Raw genomic sequence first — 13,562 nt, 5'->3', positions numbered from 1 at the left:
TAATAAGCACGCAGAATTCTTTAGAGAAAATACAAGTGTTGTTTTGGTAGTTGAAACTGAGACGTAACATTTTGCCTTGTAGGTATGTTCACAATAGAAAATGTGTGCTGGAATTACACAATGCTGCTAAGTATGGCATCTTGAACAACCGTCAGTGGAGAAAATGTAGATGCTCTTGTACATACGATAAGAAATATCACTTTCATTAAAATGTACATATGTTCCTTACAAGAGCGAATGCTTCTTCTTGATCAAGAGAGCAGGTATAGTGTTTGCTTATTTTGTATTAGGTATGGAAGAAAAAAAAATTGGACTGTTACATGCACTTTCTTGGAAAGTTGAAAGGAAAGGGGGGGGTCCAATTTCTTTAACATTTAATACTTACTAACAACAGAGATACTGTAATTTTACCCAAGTAATCAAATACATTTTTTTTGCAACAGATAAAACAGAATACTGTGTCTGTGTTTTTAGAGTGCAGTTCTATTTAGCCAGACCCCGAAATGTAATTTAACATTTCCCCAGGCACCAGTAAAGCATATGTGAGTGTGTATCTCTCTCTCTCTCTCTAAATAAGGAATTGCAAAAGGTGTAACAGAAACAGGTTTGCATGGGCCTGTGGGGGTTTTTTTTGTTTGTTTTTTAGTTTTTGTTTTTTTCCTCCTCTTCTTTCATTTTCATCTTTTGTCTTTTTAATTTGGAGGATCTAGCTATTTTGCCAGTTATCTATGACCCATCTGGGCACTGTGCTCACACCCCCACCCCCCAAAAGGAGGAAAAATGAAAGGAAATAAACAGCCCTTATTGGAAGTTTGGTCTGGACAGGTCATCCCTGAAGCAGGACATTTGGCCCATTTAGATTTCAGGTTTATTTCAACTGTGCTTGTTTCTTTTCTCAGGCAGGGAAAGCAGCGTGGCTAGCTAATGCCCCAAGCAGAGGGGGATAGAGAATCTGACTCTGAAACTGGGCCTCAACCCACAGAGGTCAGTGTTCTTTAATTAGGCTTTCATGTGTTTTGAAACTCACATGCATACCTGAAAAGAAAATGTCCATTACAACTTGAATATTTCGTCATCAAAATTCAGTCTGAGTTTTCCTCTCTCTCCCTTTTGTTCTAGGGGAAACATGTTTTCCTCCTGAGCACTATTTTGGGGTGAGCAAACGGACAGGGTGGAAGTTGGTGTCTACAGGGTCCGGCGATTTGTTTCTTTCAGGGAGCTAGGTGGTGAGCCCCTGCCCGTGGCCCCGCACCCAGGTAAGGGACAAGCATTGGGCGGCCTCCCAGTAAAAGTTTGCACGGGGCGCAGGCCACCCGGGGCGCGCCTCCCCAGGCTGGGTGGCTCAGCTTGAGGGGATGGGGGGCCAGGACAGGACAACGCAGAGGCGGGCGCGCCTAAAGCAGGAGATGGTGCTGGTGGGGCTGTGCGCGCGGCGTCAGGGTGCAGAGATCTGGGGCCTGCGCCTCCGCAGCCCCCGCCGCTCGCCCCAAGAGAGACGCCTTTGCTCAGGAGTGGGGACTCGGAGGGAAGGCCGCAGTTCTGGCCAGAAGCTCTTGTTCTACGCGGGGCCAGACGGGGACGTTTCCGCGGTGTTGGGGGCGTCCCTCCCGGAAGCGGTCCCTGCGCCCCAGGACGACGCCCTGGGACAGGCTGGAGGGAATCTGCGACTCTGGCCACCCGGAGGGGCGGGCTCGCAGTGCCCCCGCCGCGCCCCGCCCGCCGCTCGAGAGGAGCCCAGCCGGCGGATCCCCGACGCCCACCCCGGCGCACGCCCGGCCACTGCCCGGGTGAGCCGCCCCCAGCCCCCGGCCTCCCACTCGCGGGCCGCCCGCGGGGTCACGGCCCTGCGCCACCCCGGGCTGCGCGTCCGCTTCCGCGAGTCCGCTTCCGCGAGGGGGGCGGCCCGGGCCGGGAACCGGGCAATTGTTTCTCTACCCGCTCCCCACCCACCTCCTCCCTTCTAGCGCTTTCTGGAAGGGAGTTACGGGGAGCCCAGGGAACTTTTCGCTTAGACAGACTTTCCGAGGCAACCGAAGTCCCGGAGGGGAAGGTCGGAGCCCCGGGGTCCAGGTCTCTCCCCCTCGCTGCGCCTTTGTCCCCGCCAAGCCATCTATCGATCCACTATCTCTCTAACCTATCGATCATTACCAGCCCACTCGCCTTGCCATTCATTTCCAAATCAAGGCTCCCGCTCAGCCCCGCCCTGTGCGATCCCCACGCTCGGCCTTTAGGCTCAGCACCCCCGCAGGAGAGAGGGGATTCAGATTAGTAAAGCAACGCGGTTTATTTCTAGGCAGACCAAGTTCAGGCAGCAGCCCCCGCACCCCCACCCCACCTCAGCCCGCTAAGGCTCAGTCCCTCCTTGGCCGCTATGCTTTGGCCCCTCTGAAACTTGGGGTGCGTGGAGGTAGTTTGGAAACCAAGGAGAACCCAATTTTCTGGGTTGTTGCTGCCGGGAATGACGACGGCGAAGTTGACGACATTTTTGAACTAAAAATATGGATTTGGGTGACATGCGCCCCAGTTCCTATTTTTAAAATGTGCACCGTCAAAGTATCGTTAAGTACAGCGAATCATGCAAAGAAGCCCCTTGTCTAGAAAATATACTTGGAAGGGCAGTGTAGTGATTGACAAGGACCTGAAGAAGAGAGACCAATGAGGGACCCAAACTGCCCAAGACACCCCCTCCCAGGAATGACTGTGGGGGAGGGGCGGGAGAAGGGAAAACAGGTTTCTGTCTACCCTTAGAGATACCTGAAAATGACTCTTGAGTTTTGAGTCTTCACATCTCAGTCCCCACGGACCAGGTTGATTGAACTGACTTTTATGGGTGTGGGGGGACAGTTTTGTTTTGTTTGTTTGTTTTAATTAGAAAAAGTGTTCATACAGAAAATCCTAAATGATTTGCAGTTGACATAAACTTCTAGCAGTAGATTATTTGCTTATTGTTTTTGGCATGTTGTGAAAGTCAAGAATGAGAGAACTTAAAGGAAAAACGAAGGAAAAGGCTCCCCACTCTGTTAAAACCTAGCAGCCCTGTTAGAAAAATAAAGCGTCGGAACCTTTACTAGGAGTCACACACTCTACCCCAAGTGAAACAAATGTCAGAGGGGGTAACAAAGTGGGAAAACATGCAAAGTGAATTTCAAAGGGCTCTACAGTAAAACGCAATCTGAGATTCACAGAAAGTGGAGACGGATAAGACAGGAATTAGGTCATCGCGTCCAGACCCCAGGAAATATGTTTAGATCAAAGCCTGCTCCCTCAGAATAAACAAAACTGGGCCCATTGGGCCCTACCAATATTTTCATCTCCGCGCTAAGAGCTGCTAATCTAACCGGCTCTAGTGGATGAAAGCGGGTAAAAATTACAACTGTAACAATGACTGAGTAAAAAAATGTCCTCTCAACTGTACTAGGAAGATAAAGATTTAGATTTGAGCTAAAAAGTAACAAGATCCAGACCCAGATCAACACAAACTTCCTGGAATTTTAGCACTAACTAAATTATCTAATCCCAGGCCATTGTTCCCTCCTTGTCCTCCGCTCCCCCTCCCACCCAACCCATGCAATTCAGTATACCAGATGATTTACATAAAAAAAAATTGTTAAATTTTAACTGTGGTCTAAAAGCCTCGCAGGAGGCCAACTTTTGGGTTCACTTACTTTACATTCCTTAAGGACCTACCCCCCACTAACCCCAGTGTTGCCTCCCCCCTTGAGGGGGGAAGCTCCCTGGCCTTTATTGTTATGGATGGTCCTTTAAGGCCAGTCTTTGAGTTTGGTCTCTTTCCACGGAGGGCAGATAGGCAGAGACTGGAGCCTCCATCCTAGAAACCAGGCTTTGGGTCCCTACCATTCTGCAGTCCTCGATGCTTTAGCCGCTAAGCCCAAGTACTGTGTAAAGCTTTCTTTCACAGCAGAGCTGATAGCCTGAAACCAACTGCCAGGGAACATTTGATAGATAGAAACATCCAGAAACAGGACAGGAAATCCCAGCAAAGGAAAATTCACCCAGGCTAAATCCAGGGTTGTAGCTCCTTGCTGAGCTGGGTTTCCTCTTAACTGTTTAAACATATGATTTGGCTCCTCTTGTGTTTCTATGTCCATCTGAGCTCAAGTTGAACAAAGACTCAGGGACCGCCTGTCAGCTTGGCTCCAAAGCCAGGACGATGAGGATGGGGCATGGGATGGGCCTTTACAAACACCGCCAGGAACAGGCCATCTTATGGGCGTAGGGGGTGGCCTTTGGTGACGTTGCACAGGGCAAACCCAGGATCAGCTTTTGACTTATAATCCACGGAGGGGTCTTGAGAACAAATGGCCTGTGTTGGAGGCCACACAAACCGATCCTTCCTTGTTCGGCCCAAGGTGAGACGGCACCCAGACGGCCAAGCACAGCTGGATCGCGACACAGCACCATGGGTCGGTTAGGACCTGGGGGCAGAGAGGCCAGGGGTCACGGCATCTTGTCACAATCACAGCCACACATCCAGTACGGGGTTTATTTCTAGGCAGACCAAGTTCACGCAGCAGCCCTAGAACGGTCACCTAGAAACATGGGTGCAGGCCCCACTCCTGATGGGAGGGACAGGGAAGGACCTTCTACATTCAGAATCTGGGGCTTCGGGACACCTGGGTGGCTCAGTCGTCAAGCGTCTGCCTTTGGCTCAGGTCATGATCCCAAGGTCCTGGTATCAAGCCCCGAAATGGGCTCCCCGCTCAGCGGGAAGCCTGCTTCTCCCTCTCCCATTTCTCCTGCTTGTGTTCCCTCTCTCCGTCTCTGTCAAAAAAATAAATAAATAATCTTAAAAAAAAAAAAAAAAAGAAAGGAAAGAAAGAATCCGGGGCTTCCACATGTCTCATCTTGTTACAGTTCCATGAGACAGGCAGGGTCTCTGTCATTTACCAGATGACAAAACTGAATCCCAGAGAGCAGAGAAGGAACACGAGGACACCCCGGAGCCGTCACTTGCTTGATGGCCAACCCCAGGGCACAGTCCTCACTTGCCTGACCCTTAGACGGTTTTCCCCATCTCTAACCATGCAGGCTTTGCTTTCTGTCTGTATTTCCAGTAGCTTCCATCAGACTACCACAGTTACCATGTCACACTGTCCGGGTCCCACCCAGACCCTTAACCTACTTGATAATTCCATGTAAGTTACTCTCTTTTTATTTTTATTTTTTGTAAAGATTTTATGTATTTATTTGACAGAGATCACAAGTAGGCAGAGAGAGAGAGGAGGAAGCAGGCTCCCAGCTGAGCAGAGAGCCCGATGCGGGGCTCGATCCCAGGACCCTGGGATCGTGACCTGAGCCGAAGGAAGAGGCTTTAACCCACTGAGCCCCCCAGGCGCCCCAAGTTACTCCCTTTTTAAAACGTAAGTGTATTTATTTCAGAAGGACTAGCAAACACTGAATTTGATTCTCTGCAATAGTCTTTCCAGGCCCGTGCAGGAGAAATCTTACCGTCCACTGCCATTCCGTGCCATGACCCAAATCCAAATGATGCCAGTGCCAACACCACCGAAGAACACCAAGGTGTCCGCCGCTCTGTCCTCTCCTGATTTTCCAACTGCCTCTTACTTTAGACAAGTGTGAGGCCTGTAGGTCTTGAAGAGTTTTCTTTCCCCGTCTGTCGCCATCCCAACCCTCCACTTGTCAGCATGCCTTGGCCCCGGCCCAGAGTTTTTCAGACTCTGGGTTGGGACCCATCAGTGCTTTATGAAATCAGCCTAGTGAGTCATCACCAGCATTATTTTTTAAATGGAATAGAGTAGAAAGTATCAGAATATATCCCACTCGGTAGTAGGGGTGAGAGGTGTCTTATTCATTCCAGTGTGTGTGTGTGTGAGTGTGTGTGCACACACGCGGGTGCACTAGAACACAGTGATAAACACAGTTAGCATGGGTCGCCATCAGAAAAGGTGGAAAGCCACTTACGAAGGCCCTGGGAAAGGCAGTTCTCCCCTCTCTCCTTCTCAGCTGAAATCACAGCAAACCGGGGCTTTAGAGAGGAGCCTGGCCGTCAGGTCTGGAGATGGGAAGAGCGGAGATGATACGCAGGCAGATAACCTAAGCTCTCCAGCTTTCTGCAGTGACTCATCCATTATGCAGCATTTTTCTAGCTGCCCCTTCTGCAGGAAAAGAGAGGCGAGCAGCAGGGCTCCTGGTGTCGGCCTGTGTGTTCTCCCTTCTTGGGCTGCTTCCATGTGGAGGATTTTAAAAGCATTTTGCTGTAAAGGGGATTTCTCCTTAAACGCGTACATGAGTGCCAAAGAAAAAAGCCAAACTCGGCGCTAAAGCTTACTCACTGCCATAAACCGCACTGTCCCAGGAAGATCCGTCCCCGCCACACCCCGTTGGTAATTGGGCCCCAGCTCTTGGGTCCCTAAGATAACGTTCTCTCCCAAACCCTGCCATTTCTGAACATCCCTAGTCATGGTGCTCACTATGGGGCTTACCAGGGCCCAGAAGTAGGAGGTCCTGAGCAATCAATCATTCCTAGCAGATCCTTTGCAGAAACACTGCTCAGATTGGGAGGCTGTCTGTGGCCTTTGTCAAAGGGGCTCACTCTAACAGACACACCTGTGCCTAGGCGCATGTGCACACATTTACCCAATCTCCAGAGCCAAGAGTGGCCAGGAAGGTCCTTCTTTGTTTGTACAGAAGTGAGTCTGGGAGCTGGGGCCTGAGTTATTTATATTTATCTTTCCCAATCTCAGTCCAGTACTTCCTAGGTAAATTATCATAGAGATACAGGGGTGCCTTAGTGGCTTTGTCATTAAGCGTCTGCCTTTAGCTCAGGCCATGATCCCAGGGTCTTGGGATTTGATCCCTACATCGGGCTCCTTGCTCAATGGGGAACCTGCTTCTTCCTCTGCCTTCTGTTCTCTCTCTCTGACAAATAAATAAATAAAATCTTTTTAAAACAATGTATTGAGAGTGATTATGAAATGTCAGACATCGTGTTAGATGCTTTACTTGCATTCACTTGTTTAATCCCTGTAATGATCACACAAGATGGGGACTATCGAGACACGCATTTGATGGATAGGGAAACTAAGGTACAGAGCAATTAGCTGAAATGTCTAAAAGCACACATCTGGCAAACAGAATTTAAGTCCAGACAACCCAGCTCCAGGTGCTTGCCTTTTAACCACTGTGCTATCCTTTTGCCCTGTCCCAAATCTTTCTAACAAACCACCAGCCAGTCCCTCCCTAACATAACCCAGAGTCACAAAATAAGTATATCAAAGCTCCGCACCTTTCATTTTTTTCTACACTATGTCAAGATCGCCAATGAGGTAGCAACCTACAGGATTTCCAGGCCAGTGCTCTTTTTTCCCAAACACCTGCTCTAGCCAGGAGAACCCTCCCGACCAGGGTCCTTCATGCTCAGCACATGGTGTGGACAGAAATAGCAGGTATCCACACTAATTGGAAATTCACACACTGATTCCCATACCCCGCTTCAGTGAGCCCGGGATGCTTTATGCGTGCCATCTTCATTGTCTACCCTGTAAAGACCTTGTGAATACTTACAGATCAAGATATTTGTGTATCTCTTCCATAGAGGACACGATCCAGCCACCTAGCCATGGTCGGGGGTGGAGGGGGGGGGCTTTGCTTGCCTCCCTCTTTCCTTCTTTCATGGGAAAACACACTCACTGGTTTTCCTTTCCTTGTTCACACACGACAAGTCGTGCACTCGTTCATGGTGGGGACGGAGGGGGAGAACTGATGACACTCATGTTTTCTTTTTTTTAAGATTTTATTTATTTATTTGACAGAGACACAGCAAGGGAGGGAACACAAGCAGGGAAGTGGGAGAAGGAGAAGCAGGCTTCCCGTGGAGCAGGGAGCTCGATCCCAGGACCCCAGCATCATGACCTGAGCCGAAGGCAGGCGCTTAACTGACTGAGCCATCCAGGTGCCCCCAACGTTCATGTTATCTTACTGCACAAAGTTAGGGTCACTGGTCATATGGACTCAGAGTCTGCCCTAAGGACCTCATCTGAACCTGATTACATTGGCAAAGTTGATTTCCAGGTAAGGTGGCGCAGGCAGACCCCCCAGGGCTAGAGGGAGGCCATCACAAAAGCCCAGGTGAGACCCAAAGAGAAGCTGAGAACAAAAAGAAGGTGGAAGGAGCTCTGGGTATTTTTGAGCAGATTTCACAGCCCAGAAAAACCACAGCTCTCAGAGCTAAAAAGGCACCCAGAGGCCCTGGGTCACAAAGTGGAGACTCACAGGCTGACTTCGACCCGCATATGTGTTTTATTTGGCTCATGAGGCGTATTTAACAAATTTGAAAGCACTGCCAGCATTTGAAAGTCAGGAGATCTCATATAAAAGTTCAAATTTCCAGAATTTTTTTTCCTTTTTTTTTTTTTTTTTTGGAATGTCAAATGATCTAGTGTTCTCACCTTCCCACATTTCAACAATTGGCTGGTACAGAGGTGTGACTGTCCCATGCTCTCCTCTTTTCTCCTGTTCCCACCCAAACCATCTCCTGCGGCTACTAGCCCGTGGCTTTCGGCGCCTACTTCACTTTCCTGCCCCGCCGCGGCCCAGCCCGCTCGTTCTGTAAGTGACGAAAGGAAGGGCCCGGAGACAGGAGGACCTTGGTTCATGGTGAACGCCGCACAGATTAATTCAGCAGGGAAAGGTGGAAGGGCAGAAGGCAGATAACCTTCACAGTAAAGAGGCGAGGATATCAGGAAGGTAAACCACAGCAAGAGGGCATTTCAGGAGGAGGGCTCCATCAGGAAGCAAATCTTGGGGTTCAGAAAGGACCCTGGATTTCCGGCAGATGTTCTGGCTGGGAATACGAGGTAGAGAAGGGGACAGGAGGAACACAATGACTTCAAGCTGGCCCGGATAAGCCAGAGTTTGGGTTTCCCTAGTCATTCTTTGCACGCCAAAGGCTTAGTGCTTTACAAACCACTTCCACACTCACCATCTCCTTCAACCCCGCAGGGCGCAGTGGATGGTAGCTGCATTCTCTTTAAACAGATGGGGAAACTGAGAGCTAGAGAACTTGACGAGACCTTTCCAGAGTTGCCTAGTCAGTGGCAGAGAACTACTGAAATCCAGCTTTTCTCCTTGCTAGCCCAGGGCTCTTTCTAATGAAACACTATTTCAGGAGGCTGTAATTGTCCTTTGGCAAAAAGGCTCTCCTACCTTTGAGTCTGGAAGGTTCAATGCAGACCCAGCCACAACAAAGCCTAAAAAGGGTTAGCTTCCCAGATCGACATGGAGTTATGTAGAGAAAGCAATCTCTAATTAACCACTTTACCCAGATCCTCCCTTCCTCTCCTCCCTCCCACCTTCCTTCATTCCTTCCTTCATCAAATGGTTATTAAAGCTTATTAAACTATGAAGCACCTCTAAGTGCCAGGCAGTTTGGTGAGCCCCAGGCTTACCCTCTGGTATTCGCAGAGCCATGCAGACCACCGCCGTGGAAGGGCATGAGTGCAGTGAGGTGTTCTAGAAGTTCAACACCTGGGACCGCCAAGTCTAGCTACAACAGGAGATGAACTCAGGGAAGCCCTCCCAGGCCCCAGGAATGTGCCTGCTGCTGTGTTGCTTCCTTCCTTCCTTCATTCAGCAAATATTCAGTGAGCACCTGCTCTGCGGGGGGGGCACTGTGCTGGGTTCCGGGACACAGCAGTGACCGAAAGCAGAAGGAATCTCCCCCTGTAGGTTGCTTACAGTCAGCTCCTTTTCTAAAAGCTGGTATCCTACCCACGTGGAGTATTAACAGGTCTTAACAACACCAACTGCCATAGAGATATTTACATCCTGCATTATTAGGATGAGAAGGGGACCAAACTGCCACGGGCCACACACTAAGCGAGTGTCTGCATTTCCTGGGACATCTGTTTCTGGAAGTCTAGAACACAGGAGAACCCTCCTGGCTGAAGAAGTCCTGCACGTGGGAAGAATTTTCTTCCTATGAGCTTTCTGCTCCCAGAAACCTGAATCAAACAGCCCCTGCCCGAATTCCAGGTGGGGACACTCTCCCCAGGTGAGGTGACTCCTTCCAGTTCAGATTACCTCCAGCCAGGCTAGGGGCAAAGAGCAAATTTTTTCCACAAGAAACATATTTATGACAGATTCAGACAGAAGAACAGTGGCCTCTGATGCCCCGTAATTAAAGAAAGAAAAAAATTAAAATTAAAAAGATAGTGCTCCTTACCCAGGAACCCCCATTCATAGCTTGTGGTAAACCCGCAAACACTCATGGGCTGGTGGGCTTGACCTTCATCACTGCGGGACAATCACCAGAGGGCTCATACAGACACAGTCTTTTCTTGGCCACTGAAGGAAAAGCGGCAGGACCTGTCTTAGAATCAGTGAAAGCTGGGATGTCTGGGTGGCTCGGTGCTTAGGCATCTGCCTTTGGCTCCAGTCATGATCCTGGGGTCCTGGGATCAGGCCCCACATCGGGCTCTCTGCTCAGCAGGAAGCCTGCTTCTCCCTCTCCCACTCCCCCTGCTTGTGTTCCCTCTCTCGCTGTGTCTCTGTCAAATGAACAAATAAAATTTTTTAAAGATTTTTTTTGTTTTTTTGGCAGACTGAAACCCAAAGGGGGGGGGGGGGGGGGGGGGGGGGGGGGGAGGGGGGTGGGGAGCAGGCTCCCTGCTGAGCAAAGAGCCTGATGAGGGGCTCGATCCTAGGATCCTGAGACCACAACCCAAGCCACAACCCTAGGTCCTGAGACCACAACCCACTGAGCCACTCAGGCGCCCATGAATAAATAAAATCTTAAAGAAAAAAAAAAAAGAAACAAAACAGTATAGCAGTAACAGCTATATAATGAGAAAAGAGACAGATGGAGGGATTTTACAGGGTAAAGGGAAGAACACAGAGATGTTCACACAAAGGGCAATGAGAAAGGTCAAATATTACAAAGCATCCTGGGTAAGAGGAAGATGGAACACGAGAGGAGATCCGTGACTGTTGAAAGTTAATGATGGAAGTCTTTATTGATAAGACAGTATTTGTATAAATATCTTACATATTTTAAAAAACATATACGTAATTCTAGTATAACACAGTAAATATTAATGCACAATTGCTTTAATAAAGAACCTCTCCTCCTTTTAAAAAAAAAATCTAGGGGCACCTGGGTGGCTCAGTCAGTTAAGGGTCTTTCTGCCTTCAGCTCAGGTCATGATCCCAGGGTCCTGGGATGGAGCCCGTGTCCGTCTCCCTGCTCCTCAGGGAGCCTGCTTTTCCCTCTCCCTCTGCTTCTCCCCTTTCTTGTGTGCTCTCCCTCTTTCTCTCTCTCTTTAAGTAAATAAACAAAATCTTTAAAAATAAATAAAAGTAAAAATTTTAAAAATCTCATTTGTAGGGACACCCAGCTGACTCAGTGGGCAGAGCACGTGACTTGATCTCGGGGTTGTGAGTTTGAGCCCCACGTTGGGTGTAGGGATTTCTCAAAATATAAAATCTTTTAAATAATTTTAAAAATCTTTAAAAAGAAATCAATCTAAACAATAAAATAATTTTCAGTGTCTACTGCTCAGTTAAGTTTTATAAAGCCAATGAGTTCAGATTTCAAGGTTTCCATTCAGACCCTACAGTTCGCTCCAAGGAAGCTTAACACAGCCATAACCTAAAACAAAGTTTCACTCTGCTTTTTTCTGGGGGCTTCCTAATACCAGAGAAAAATGACAGTATAAACAGGTACTTTGTTGTTGGTCTCTTATTACTAAAAATCATGCAGTTTTCACTTTTCTTTTCCCTCTATAAAAGCTTAATTATGATATATAAGATACTGTTGGGGTTTTTTTAAGATTTTTTAATTTATTTAACATACAGACAGAGATCACAAGTAGGCAGAGAGGCAGGCGGTGGGGGGAGGCTCCCCACTGAGAAGAGAGCCCAATGTGGGGCTCGATCCCAGAGGCCTGGGATCATGACCAGAGCCAAAGGCAGAGGCTTTAACTCTCTGACCCACCCAGGTACCCCTGTCCTCTTGTTCTTTAGTTCTCAGTGTAAATGTCACCTCCTCCAAGAGGCCCTCCCTGACTACCCTAACGTAGGGTAGCCTAAAATAGTCTAAAGTAGTGCTTTCTCCTAGAGCCCCCCCCCCCCTTTTTTTTGGCCATATCCCAGACTGTATCGTCATCAGAGCTCCTATTACTTCTGGAACGATCTTGTCCATGTATACGTATATCGGCATCGTGTCCTTCTGCCATGAAAGCAGGGATTCTGCCTGCCTTGTTTTCCACTGAATTCCCGGTACCTAGCACAGTACCAAGGTACTGAATGAATGAATGAGTGAATCAATGAACAAGCATGCCCAGGTGGAGAAACAAGGTGTTTAAAAAAAAAAAAAAAAAAAAAAAAAAAAAAGCCCCGAATTCTGGTCTTAAAAGCTGACAACTGCAGAGGAAAGCAGATGTGAGGGTTTAATGAGCAGAGGATCAGAGAAGCAGGAAAGGAGTCGCTCAGCTTCCTTGAGGGTGTGGAAGAAAATTAAATTAGGAATACAGGATGGCGATGTGTTTGCAGCTTTCTGCTCATGTGCTGTGTAACACCAGATCCTTTGTCCTTTTTCTGTGTCTGCTTTAAAATGGAAAAAAATAAAGTTAAATGAGAAAATATATACTGCATTATCTCACCTCCCATACGTAACAATGGTTGTCATTTTTTGTGTTTTTCCTCTTAGCATACTTTCAATAGTTTCAAACACCTGTGTCTTATAGGGTGTGTATATGGCAGTGGCCTCTCCTGGTGTGCTCTTTTCTCACTTAACGTCATAGGATGAGCACATTCTTATGCCTCCGCAGTATCTTAAAAAACATATTTTTAATGGTTGCTTAATGCTCCGTTAATCAGATGGAAATGTCTAATTCGGGGTCTTTGTTTCTTTTACTCTGTTGTCCCAAGAAGTGCTATATAACTTTGCACCCTCTCTCTTTTAAGGGGAATGGAAGTGTCTAATAAATGAATTTTTCCTTGATGAGAGTAGTGGTTCTCAACTGAGGACGGTTTGCACCCGGCCTCTCCCAGTGGGTTTGGGTGGGCGGGGCGTCAGGCTATGTCAGGAGACATTTTTCGCTGGTCACCACTGTGGGGAGGAGGGTAGCTGCTGGCATCTAGTGGGTAGGGTTACTGCTGCAGCATCTGGGAGAGTCCCCTGCAACAAAGGACTGTCCAGCCGGAATGTCAATAGTGCTGATGTTGAGAAACTTCCCAACCAGGGCAATGTCAGGGTTAATATTCAACCACCGCTTAAAATTGCAATTAACACTCTACCGTTAAAGTGCAGGACTTGTCCCTGGAACTCTGCTGTAGGATAATCAGAATTGCAGTTACTAGAATCTGCAATAGCGGATAGTTTATGTTCACAACTTCTGTTTTATTAGAGATGTTTAAATCTCTTAACGTGACACTAGAGCTTCTATTTTCAAAAGTCAGTTCCGAGGATGAACTTTGTGGTCCGGGCGTTGGTCCTCGTTTGGGTCCTTACTCTCCTGTAGACGCCGAGGACCAGAGAGTGGACAGTCCCAGGCTCAGCAGAAAACATTTTCTGAGGCAGA

The sequence above is a fragment of the Enhydra lutris genome, unplaced genomic scaffold (genome assembly GCF_002288905.1).
Source record: "Enhydra lutris kenyoni isolate GAN:26980312 unplaced genomic scaffold, ASM228890v2 scaffoldscaffold54, whole genome shotgun sequence".
In the NCBI taxonomy this organism is placed as follows: Eukaryota; Metazoa; Chordata; class Mammalia; order Carnivora; family Mustelidae; genus Enhydra; species Enhydra lutris.
Note: the sequence above shows the minus strand (reverse complement) of the source record.